This window comes from Poecilia mexicana, unplaced genomic scaffold (genome assembly GCF_051168715.1).
Source record: "Poecilia mexicana isolate PSO_F unplaced genomic scaffold, ASM5116871v1 scaffold_9, whole genome shotgun sequence".
Taxonomy (NCBI): Eukaryota; Metazoa; Chordata; class Actinopteri; order Cyprinodontiformes; family Poeciliidae; genus Poecilia; species Poecilia mexicana.
Genome location: NW_028263378.1, coordinates 32,538,746 through 32,548,395, shown reverse-complemented (window position 1 = coordinate 32,548,395; position 9,650 = coordinate 32,538,746).

The window sequence follows — 9,650 nt, the reverse complement described above, 5'->3', positions numbered from 1 at the left end:
AGCTCCAGCTCCTGAACCATCTAGCCGGTCCATGTTTTCCGAGTTTCGCCCTCCGCCGCTTGAAAGGTTTGATGCAGAGGCTTTCTGATGCAGTGTTCTCTAGCCTTTAATCATTCACCTTCGAGTTTTTCCCACGACGGTGCCAAAATAGCTTTTGTACTAACCCATCTGTCTGGGAAAGCATTGGATTGGGCTGAGGCAAAGTTCCCTAATCTGGCTAATTTTGGATGTACATGTGATGAGTTTCTGAAGGAGTTTAAGCAGATATTTTTGTTATGATCCTGACAAGACGGCAAACTCACGTGACTTGTGGAACCTTAAACAAGGAAATAAGTCTGTGGCTGAGTTCGCTATTGATTTTCGTATAAAGGCAGCAGCATCTAGCTGGAATCAAACTGCTTTAAGGAGTGCGTTTTTTTCATGCCTTAAAGACGAACTCGCAGTGTTGGATGATCCAGAGACCCTTGAAGATCTGATTAAATTAACGATCCACCTTGACAACCGAATTCGTTCCTGCACCAAGGAGAGAAGTCATAAACCTTTTAGTTCTGCTTCATTGGCTTCCGCCTTACCCATCCCAGTTTCGCCGCTGCCCTCCGAGACGGAACCTATGCAGGTTGGACATACTCGCCTCACCCCCGAGGAACGCAACAGGCGTATGTCCGCGTGGCTTTGTCTGTATTGTGGAACCCCTAGGCATTTCATTGCCAATTGTCCTAAGAAATTAAACTACCATGCCCATCAGTAATGGTGAGGAACCTGGTGGGCCAGAACACTGAAAATAACATTTCTCACCTGACACTTCCGGCAGAATTATGTATGGAAAACAATCAAATCCCTCTGTCTGTTATGATAGACTCTGGTTGTGAATGTTCTCTGATTGATTCTGAACTGGTTCATCAGTTAGCCAGAAACCATCCCGTTATCCACACCTCTTTGTGTATCTGCTTTAAATGGAAAAGACTTGCCACCCATAACCCATATGACTAAACCATTACTCCTTGTAATTTCAGGTAATCACAGAGAACACTTTTATTTTTTTGTTTTCCCTTCTACCAACTCACCTGTTGTTTTGGGTTTTGATTGGTTGACTTTACATAATCCTCATATCTGCTGGTCTGGGAAGAGGATAGAATCATGGTCAAACCACTGTCACTCCACCTGCCTCTGTTCTGCTGTTCCCCAGTTTCCGGCATCCGGTCATGAAGTCGACCCACCGGATCTGTCAGCCGTACCTTCCGAGTATCATGACCTTGCACAAGTATTTAGTAAAACCAAAGCATGTTCTCTTCCCCCTCACCGCCCATATGATCGCTGTATTGATTTGTTACCAGGAGCTCCATTACCTTCAAGCAGATTATACAACATCTCACGTCCGGAACATGAAACCATGGAGAAGTACATCAAAGAGTCACTTGCTGCAGGAATCATCCGCCATTCATCTTTGCCTTTAGGAGCGAGATTTTTCTTTGTTGGTAAGAAAGATGGCACACTCAGACCCTGCATCGATTACCGAGGCTTGAACCAGATCACTGTCAAGAATCCATTACCACTTCTGTCATCAGCTTTTGAGCCGGTTCATGGAGCTACAGTATTCACTAAACTAGATTTACGCAATGCTTATCATTTACTCTGTATTAGAGAGGGTGATGAGTGGAAGACTGCGTTTAAGACTCCTATGGGCCATTATGAATATTTGGTTATGCCCTTTGGCCTGTCGAATGCTCCAGCATTTTTTCAAGCTTTGGTCAATAATGTGCTGAGAGATTTTTTGAACATCTTCGTGTTTGTCTATCTCGACGATATCCTTATTTACTCCAAAACCCTGGCTGAACACAAACAACATGTCCACTCAGGATTGCAACGTCTTCTAGACAATAAGCTGTATGTTAAGGCCGAGAAATGTGAATTTCACAAGCCTTCAGTCTCATTTCTGGGTTTTATCTTAGAGGGCGGACAGGTCAGGCCAACTGAGGAAAAGATCACGGCGGTTTTGAATTGGCCCACTCCAGAAACTCGTAAACAGCTCCAAAGGTTCTTGGGTTTTGCTAACTTTTACCGTCGATTCATCCGGAACTATAGTCAGACAGCTCAGCCTCTCACAGCTCTCACCTCCACTAAGGTCCAGTTTCAGTGGTCCCCTGTTGCTGACACTGCTTTTAGAAAGCTAAAGTCTTTGTTTTCCAAGGCCCCAGTCCTGATTCAGCCTGATCCTTCCAAACTATTCATTGTTGAGGTGGATGCATCCAACACTGGGGTGGGAGCAGTCCTGTCCCAAGTCTCTGAGGTAGACAACAAGACTCATCCCTGTGCCTTCTTTGCACGCAGGTTGTCACCTTCTGAGTGCAATTCTGATGTGGGGGATTGAAAGTTGTTGGCCATTAAACTGGAGGAGTGGAGGCATTGGTTGGAGGGGGCAGATCATCCGGTGCTGATCACAAGAACCTTTCTTACCTCCGCTCAGCCAGGAGACTTAATCCTTGCCAGTCCCATTGATCTATTTTTTTCTTCAGATTCAATCTTTCCATTTCTTTCCGTCCAGGTTCTCGTAATGTCAAACCAGATGCCCTGCCCTGGTTACATTCTCCCGATGACTCCGAGAAGACCCCAGCCCAAATTCTTCCACCCAGCTGTACGGTGGCCGCCGTAACCTGGGAGACTGAAGACATCATTAAACAGGCCCAACTGTCTGAACCACCTCCCGAGAACTGCCCTCTGAACAAGATTTACGTTCCATCGTCTGTCCGAGCCCGCTTCATTTAGTGGATCCATTCTGCCAAGTTCTCTGGACACCCAGGTACAAGCCGCACTATTGCCTTAATTAATCGTAGGTTTTGGTGGCCTTCAGTGCATAAGGATGTCAAGGAGTTCGTTCAAGCATGCGTCGTCTGTTCCCGTAACAAATCATCCCATCAACCACCATCTGAGCTACCACAGCCTCTACCCATTCCTAAACGCCCGTGGTCGCACATATCCATAGATTTCATGACCGGATTCCCACCATTTAAAGGTATAACCACCATTCTCACTATCATAGACCGTTTCTCCAAGTCCTGTCATTTAGTTGCCCTCAAGAAACTCCCCACAGCTCAACGGCTCAACCAAGAACTCAAATCTACTTTACGTTGTTACACCTCCACCAACCCGACTGATTGGAGTCAGTTTCTGCCTTGGGTGGAGTACGCCCATAACTGTCATGTTTCTACTGCTACCGGTTTGTCTCTGTTTGAAATTTCCATTGGGTACCAACCTCCTCTTGTCTCCTCTGACGAGTCTCTTATTTCAGTCACATCAGTCCAGCACCACATTCGCCGCTGTAAAAACATCTGGAGGATCGCTAACGACGCCCTCAATAGCACTTCCTTCTGCAATAAACAGTTTGCTGACCGGAAGAGGACTCAAGCACCCATCTACAGCCCGGGACAAGAGGTCTGGTTATCTACACATAACATTCCACTCAAATCCATATCCAAAAAACTGTCTCCCAGGTTCATCGGTCCATTTAAGATTGATAATGGATATCAGTCCGTCTGCTGTCCATCTGCTGTCCGTCTTCATCTCCCAGCTACTCTCCGGATCCATCCCACATTCCATGTTTCCCAGTTAAAACCTGTTCGACTTCCGGTTTTGGGACCAATGGAGTAGGACATGTTGGAGGGAGCTCCCGCAAATTATTTTTTTTTTATAAGGTGCATTTGGGCATTTTTGTTTGCTTTACCTGTCCTCTAAATAATAACAGCTACTACAGCACAAGATGCCTCCAAAGCCCAAAAATATGAATAATTCGACGACTATGGTGGTGAGGTCTGGTCCACCGCCTGCTCAGAGAAGTTCCGGACATACGGTTTGGGCTTCTGCATCCAGCTCATCTCCGCATCACCAGAAGAGATGTCACAAGAGAGTTTACTTCACTTGTGGAAGCGACTGCCTTCCTGAAAACACTCCAGACAAAATAAAACTGTCTCCATCACCTTAAAGCTAAATTCTGGTTGGGTGTAAGTATAGCTGCAGCCAGGTTTTTCTTTACTCCGGTGATCCCTAAGTGACTTTTGGCAGTGACGGCTGTAATGCACATTTCAATTATTTCGGATTTGCATAGTTTAATTTGATGTGAGTGGAACCGCTCATATTGTTCGGTCCGGGCCTGCCCAAGGCATAGGACGGTTGGACGAGGTTATGATGTAATGTACCTGCTCTGTTCTTTGTTACACTTCTGTTTTCACATGTTTGCGGGAGCTCCAACTGAGTTGGGGTGAAATGAGGAAGACTGTTTGGTCCAAAACCCTAAGTTTAATCTTTCATGACTCCATTTGGAGTTTGCACTGGTGTCCCGTCGTTTGGGGATGGGATAGTGGTAGGTGCTATTTGGGGGAGGGTAGTAGGACGCGGGTTGTATCTGTTCAGAATTTATTTTATTTATTTATTTATTTTATTTTATTATTATTTTATTTTTATTTATTTATTTATTTTTTCCCTTGTACCTGGTGCATGGGGGCGGAACCGGGTTGCCTTATCAGCGTTAACTCAAATCTCACTTGGCTAATATGAACAACTCAGGTGTAAGATTTCTCACCTGGAATATTCGAGGTTTGGGAGGTGCTGTCAAGCGGTGTAGGGTGTTTTCTCACTTAAAGCGTTTGAAACCTGACATTATTTTTTTTACAAGAGACCCACATGAGAAATAAAGACCAGTTCAGACTTAAATGTCCTTGGGTGGCGGAGGTACTCCATTCTAGTTTTAATTCAAAGGCTAGAGGGGTTGCCATCTTAATAGGTAAATCGGTACCATTCACATTGACCAAAACCATCTCAGACAGAGATGGCAGATTTCTGATAGTGTTAGGTACTTTATTCCATGTCCCCACCCTATTAGTTAATGTATATGCTCCTAATTTCGACAATGCAGGTTTCATGAACAAGTTGTTTGAAACTCCTCCTTCTCTGAATAATTGTGTTTTGATTTTTGGAGGGGACATGAACTGTACTATTGATCCTCAGTTAGATCGTTCTAAGCCTGTCTTAACCCAATCATCAATGGCTAAAACCCTACATAGTTTCATGCTAAATAACGGTTGTGTTGACCCCTGGAGATCTCGTAATCCAAACAGTAGGCAGTATTCTTTTTATTCACATGTTCATCAGACTTTTTCATGTATAGACTACTTTTTTATAGACGCTAAACTTATGCCTAAAGTATCAAATGTTACATATCACTCAATCATTATTTCGGATCACGCTGTCTCTTTTGACCTTCAGATTTCACCTGGGCCTCGCTATCCCTCTCAATGGCGTTTTAACACTTCACTATTATCCGATAGTAAATTTTACAAATTTATTACAGATGCAATAGAGGATTTTATTGCCATTAATGACTCTGATTCTGAACCAATCTCTAGAGCGCTCCTGTGGGAATCTTTGAAGGCATATTTACGTGGTCAGACAATTTCATATTCTGCACATGTGAGAAAATTAAGGAGGTCAAACATTCAGAAGCTCACTTCCGAGTTGGAATTGGTTGACCAACGGCTTGCAACCATCCCATACGATAGTCTTTCAAAGCGTCGCTTGGTCTTGCAAACTGAGTTGGACCTCATCACAACTAATGAGGCGAAACGCCTGTTGCTTCATTCCCATGCTAGGTACTACGAGTATAGTGACAAGCCCAGCAGATTGCTAGCTCACCTATTGTGCCGTCAAGCAGCTTCACGTTTAATACCTCGCATTAAAGATAGATTGGGGGCCCTGCAGGAGGACAGCCAAGTTATTAATTTGGTTTTTTCATCTTTCTGAGTCCCTATATAAAAGTGAACTCCCACCAGATTTGACTGATATGCATACGTTTCTGGACGAGCTTCAGTTTCCCCCTTTAAACTCAGAACTGATTGATCACCTAGAGTCTGATCTGACTGTTCAGGAGTTAAATGCTGCCTTACAAAATATGCAAAATAACAAGGCTCCAGGACCTGACGGGTTCCCAGTTGAATTTTTTAAAGCATTCCAAGCCAAACTTATCCCTTTGTTTCATTCTGTCTATGTTGAGTCACTATCACTCGGTTCACTTCCCCCCTCACTAAGACAGGCTTCTATCAGTGTTCTCTTAAAGAAGGACAAGGATCCCGACCTCTGTACCTCCTATAGGCCAATATCTTTAATGAACGTGGACATAAAAATTCTTGCAAAGGCCCTGGCCCAGAGACTTGATCAAGTTCTCCCAAAAATTGTCTCCAAGGAGCAGACTGGTTTCATTAGGGGGCGTCAACTTTACTACAATGTTCGCACCTTGTTAAATGTTGTTTATTCGAGGGAGTCTACAGTTGCACCCGAGGTTGTTATATCAATCGATGCTGAAAAGGCGTTTGATCGGGTTGAATGGAGTTACCTGTTCGCTGTTTTAACTAAATTCGGAATTGGGAAGAATTTTATAACATGGATACACCTTCTCTATACACTGCCCTGTGCCAGTATTACTACCAATAACATTCAATCCGAGTATTTCTTTTTAAACAAAGGTTGCAGACAGGGCTGCCCCATGTCGCCCCTCTTGTTTGCACTTGCTATAGAACCTTTGAGTATTTTTCTGAGAACATTTCCTAACTCCACTTCTAAAAAACCCAGTGTTTACACCTGCTATTACTGACCCCACCTTCTGGCAGAATAAGGGACCAAAATGTTTCAAGGATTTTTATAGGGAAGGGTCTTTTTGTTCTTTCATTGATTTGGCTTCTGAATTTGATCTTCCACCCTCCCATGTGTTTAGATACTTCCAGATAAGGGCATGTGCAAAATCCTTATTTCCCAACTTCTCTCACTTGCCACCTGAGCAGTCGTGGGGTGAACTTATACAACTTAACCCCTTGCAAAGGTCTTTGAATTCAAAGATATATAACTCGATTCAGTCATATGATGTCTTTCTAACTACGAACACCAAGGGAGCCTAGGAGTGTGAACTGGGGCTGGTTTTTGATGAGTATTGGTGGGAAGCAGCCCTGACAGCCATTCACAAAACTTCTATATGTGCCCGCCTGAGTTTGATACAGTTCAAAGTGGTATTCAGATGCCACTATTCAAAAACCAGGCTGGCAAAGGTCTCCCGAAATATGGAGGATGTTTGCGATTGATGTGGAAGTTCACCCTGCAATCTTGCACATATGTTTTTACCTGCTCAGCTCTTACAAATTTCTGGCAAGTTTACTTTCACACCATGTCTGTTGTACTTTCAAGAACTATTGATGCTTCAGCTCATACTGGTATCTTTGGTCTCCCGGAGCATTAAAGTCAATACTCCGTAAGAGAGTTGGAAGTGATAGCTTTTACCTCTGTGATCGCGAGGCGTCACCTTCTTCTTAACTGGAAATCAACTATAGCCCCCCCAGCACAATGTGGATAAATGAGGTCATGTCCTTTTTGAAGGTGGAGAAAATTAGATATTCAAAAACTGGAAACTTGAACAAATTCTACTTTAAATGGCAACCATTTATTGAGTTTGTTGCTTCAATGTAGAAATGTAAACCCCCTGCGCATCAATCCCCCCCTTTTTATTTATGTATTTACTTATTTTATTTATTTATTAATTTTTTCTAATTTAATTAATTAATTTAATTTTTTTTTCTTTTCCCAGTTTTTCTTTTTCCTCTGGAGGCGTATATGTGTGTGTACGTGTATGTATGCATGTATACATGTGTATGTGTTTTTTTTTTGACTACTAATTCTCTTTCACTATGTTTGGAGGTGTTTGGAGGTGTTCTTTATGTGTTCTTTGTTCCAGAAAACATGTATCGCCTAGGAACTGCAGGTGAAAAATTGGCATTCTTATTTACAGGAGTGCTACTGTATGTTTTGTTCCTGTAATAAATAAAAACCTGTTCAGACCAGCACCTTGTGCCCTCCGTCCGAGCCCCCTCCTCCCGCCCGTGAAATTGATGGCCATCCGGCCTACATTATGCGCCGTATTGTTGACTCCCGTAGATGTGGACGAGGGTGGCAATTCCAGGTAGATTGGAAGTTTACAGTCTGGAGGACTGCATGTGGGTGCCCGGTTCCTTTATCTTAGACCCCAGTTTCATCTCCGAGTACCATGCCTCCCTTCCATCCTGTTCGTCTCGGTCGTCAGGTGGCGACCGTTGAGGGGGGGAGGGGTACTGTTAGATTCTGGGTGGAGGTTGGGGTTGGTTTTTCTCCACTAGATGGAGTCCTGGAGGCGGCTGCATGGGGGACGGACCTTTGACATCATCCACACACCGATCAGCAATTACGTCCTTACCTGCGGCTTAAGAGAAGCGGTTTACCAACTCTTCGACGCCAGATTGTTGACTAGTGATGGTACTCTCTTGGCCCCGTGCTCTCGTTGATTGCTATGTCATCCTTGCTTTGATCCCCAAGTAATCAGACTCTCTGATCTCTGTTCTTTAGGACTTACCCGAGCATCCGGATCTGGACCTCCGCTCCCAGTTTCCCCGTCGTGACACTGGCGGAGGTTACCCGCCAGATGCCTGAGTCTCCACTGCAACTTTACAGTTCAATCCTTCTCCAACCTCACTCAAATTGACAACTGTCCGCTTAGTTGCTCTCCAAGCCCTGGCCGACCTGTCCGTTCCCCAACGCAGCCACACCAGCTCAGATCAAGCCGCTGCCCCTCGCTTCCGTCAAGGACTCGACGTTTCCTGGCATACGCCTCCGTAACCAAAGAAACGGAAACCCAGAACCTCTGACTTCCTCCAAAGGTTTCACACATACTTCTACGGCCGTAAGTTCCTCCTTCCTCTCTGATCACAACACTAATTTCCTACAACCTCAAACTCATCATCTCGCCTGTGTTTTTCTCTTAGTGTACTGTGGGTGCTGCTGCCCGCCGCTTGAACCAGTTTCCCTCCTGCTCATAATAAACCTGTATAAATAATAAAGAAATTCATGTGTGCGGTTTCAGTATTATTTTCTTAAATATCTTCCACAACATAAGATTCTTGAAGGTTTCAATAGTTTCATAAGTTCATATCTGCTGATTCGGTTCTGTATCAATGAATATTTATTTCTCCTTTTTCTTTGTTTTCCTTCAGCTCGGTTAATCCTACTCATAATAAACACATTACACGTTTCTATCGGTGAAGAAAATAATTGACTTTTACATTCTTGCACAACTTTGCAGCCTGCCGTATGGTATCAAAAATTAAAAATAGTTTTAAATCACTGATATAAGGATGAAAAATATCTTATATAAGGATGTTGTGATGTTCCTGCTCCTTGTGTCCAAATATATTTCCTAAAGGGTAATAAATTGGAGCAGATGACCGGTTCCTTCCTGGGGATCATATGGACCCATCAGTTTTACAGGTCTCATTCTGACCTGATAACTAGTCAGAGTCTTCTACCAGTAAATACAACTATCATTTTTGTATTTTTATTTCTAAATCCTCGTTTAACCCTATTCCTTGTCTTCTTACTGTCTCACTCCAGTAGCAGAAACACTGACATTTAAAAAACAACTATCCCTGAATTGCATTATTACCAAACTTCTATAACCGCTGGATCGAATAATTATGAAATTGTACGTATTTATTCATATTTTAAAGATATATACTTTTAGGACTGCCATCTAGTAAAAAGCTGTATGAGCTGGCTACCAGTGTCTAAAACTCAGTCACTGTGTCTTCTCA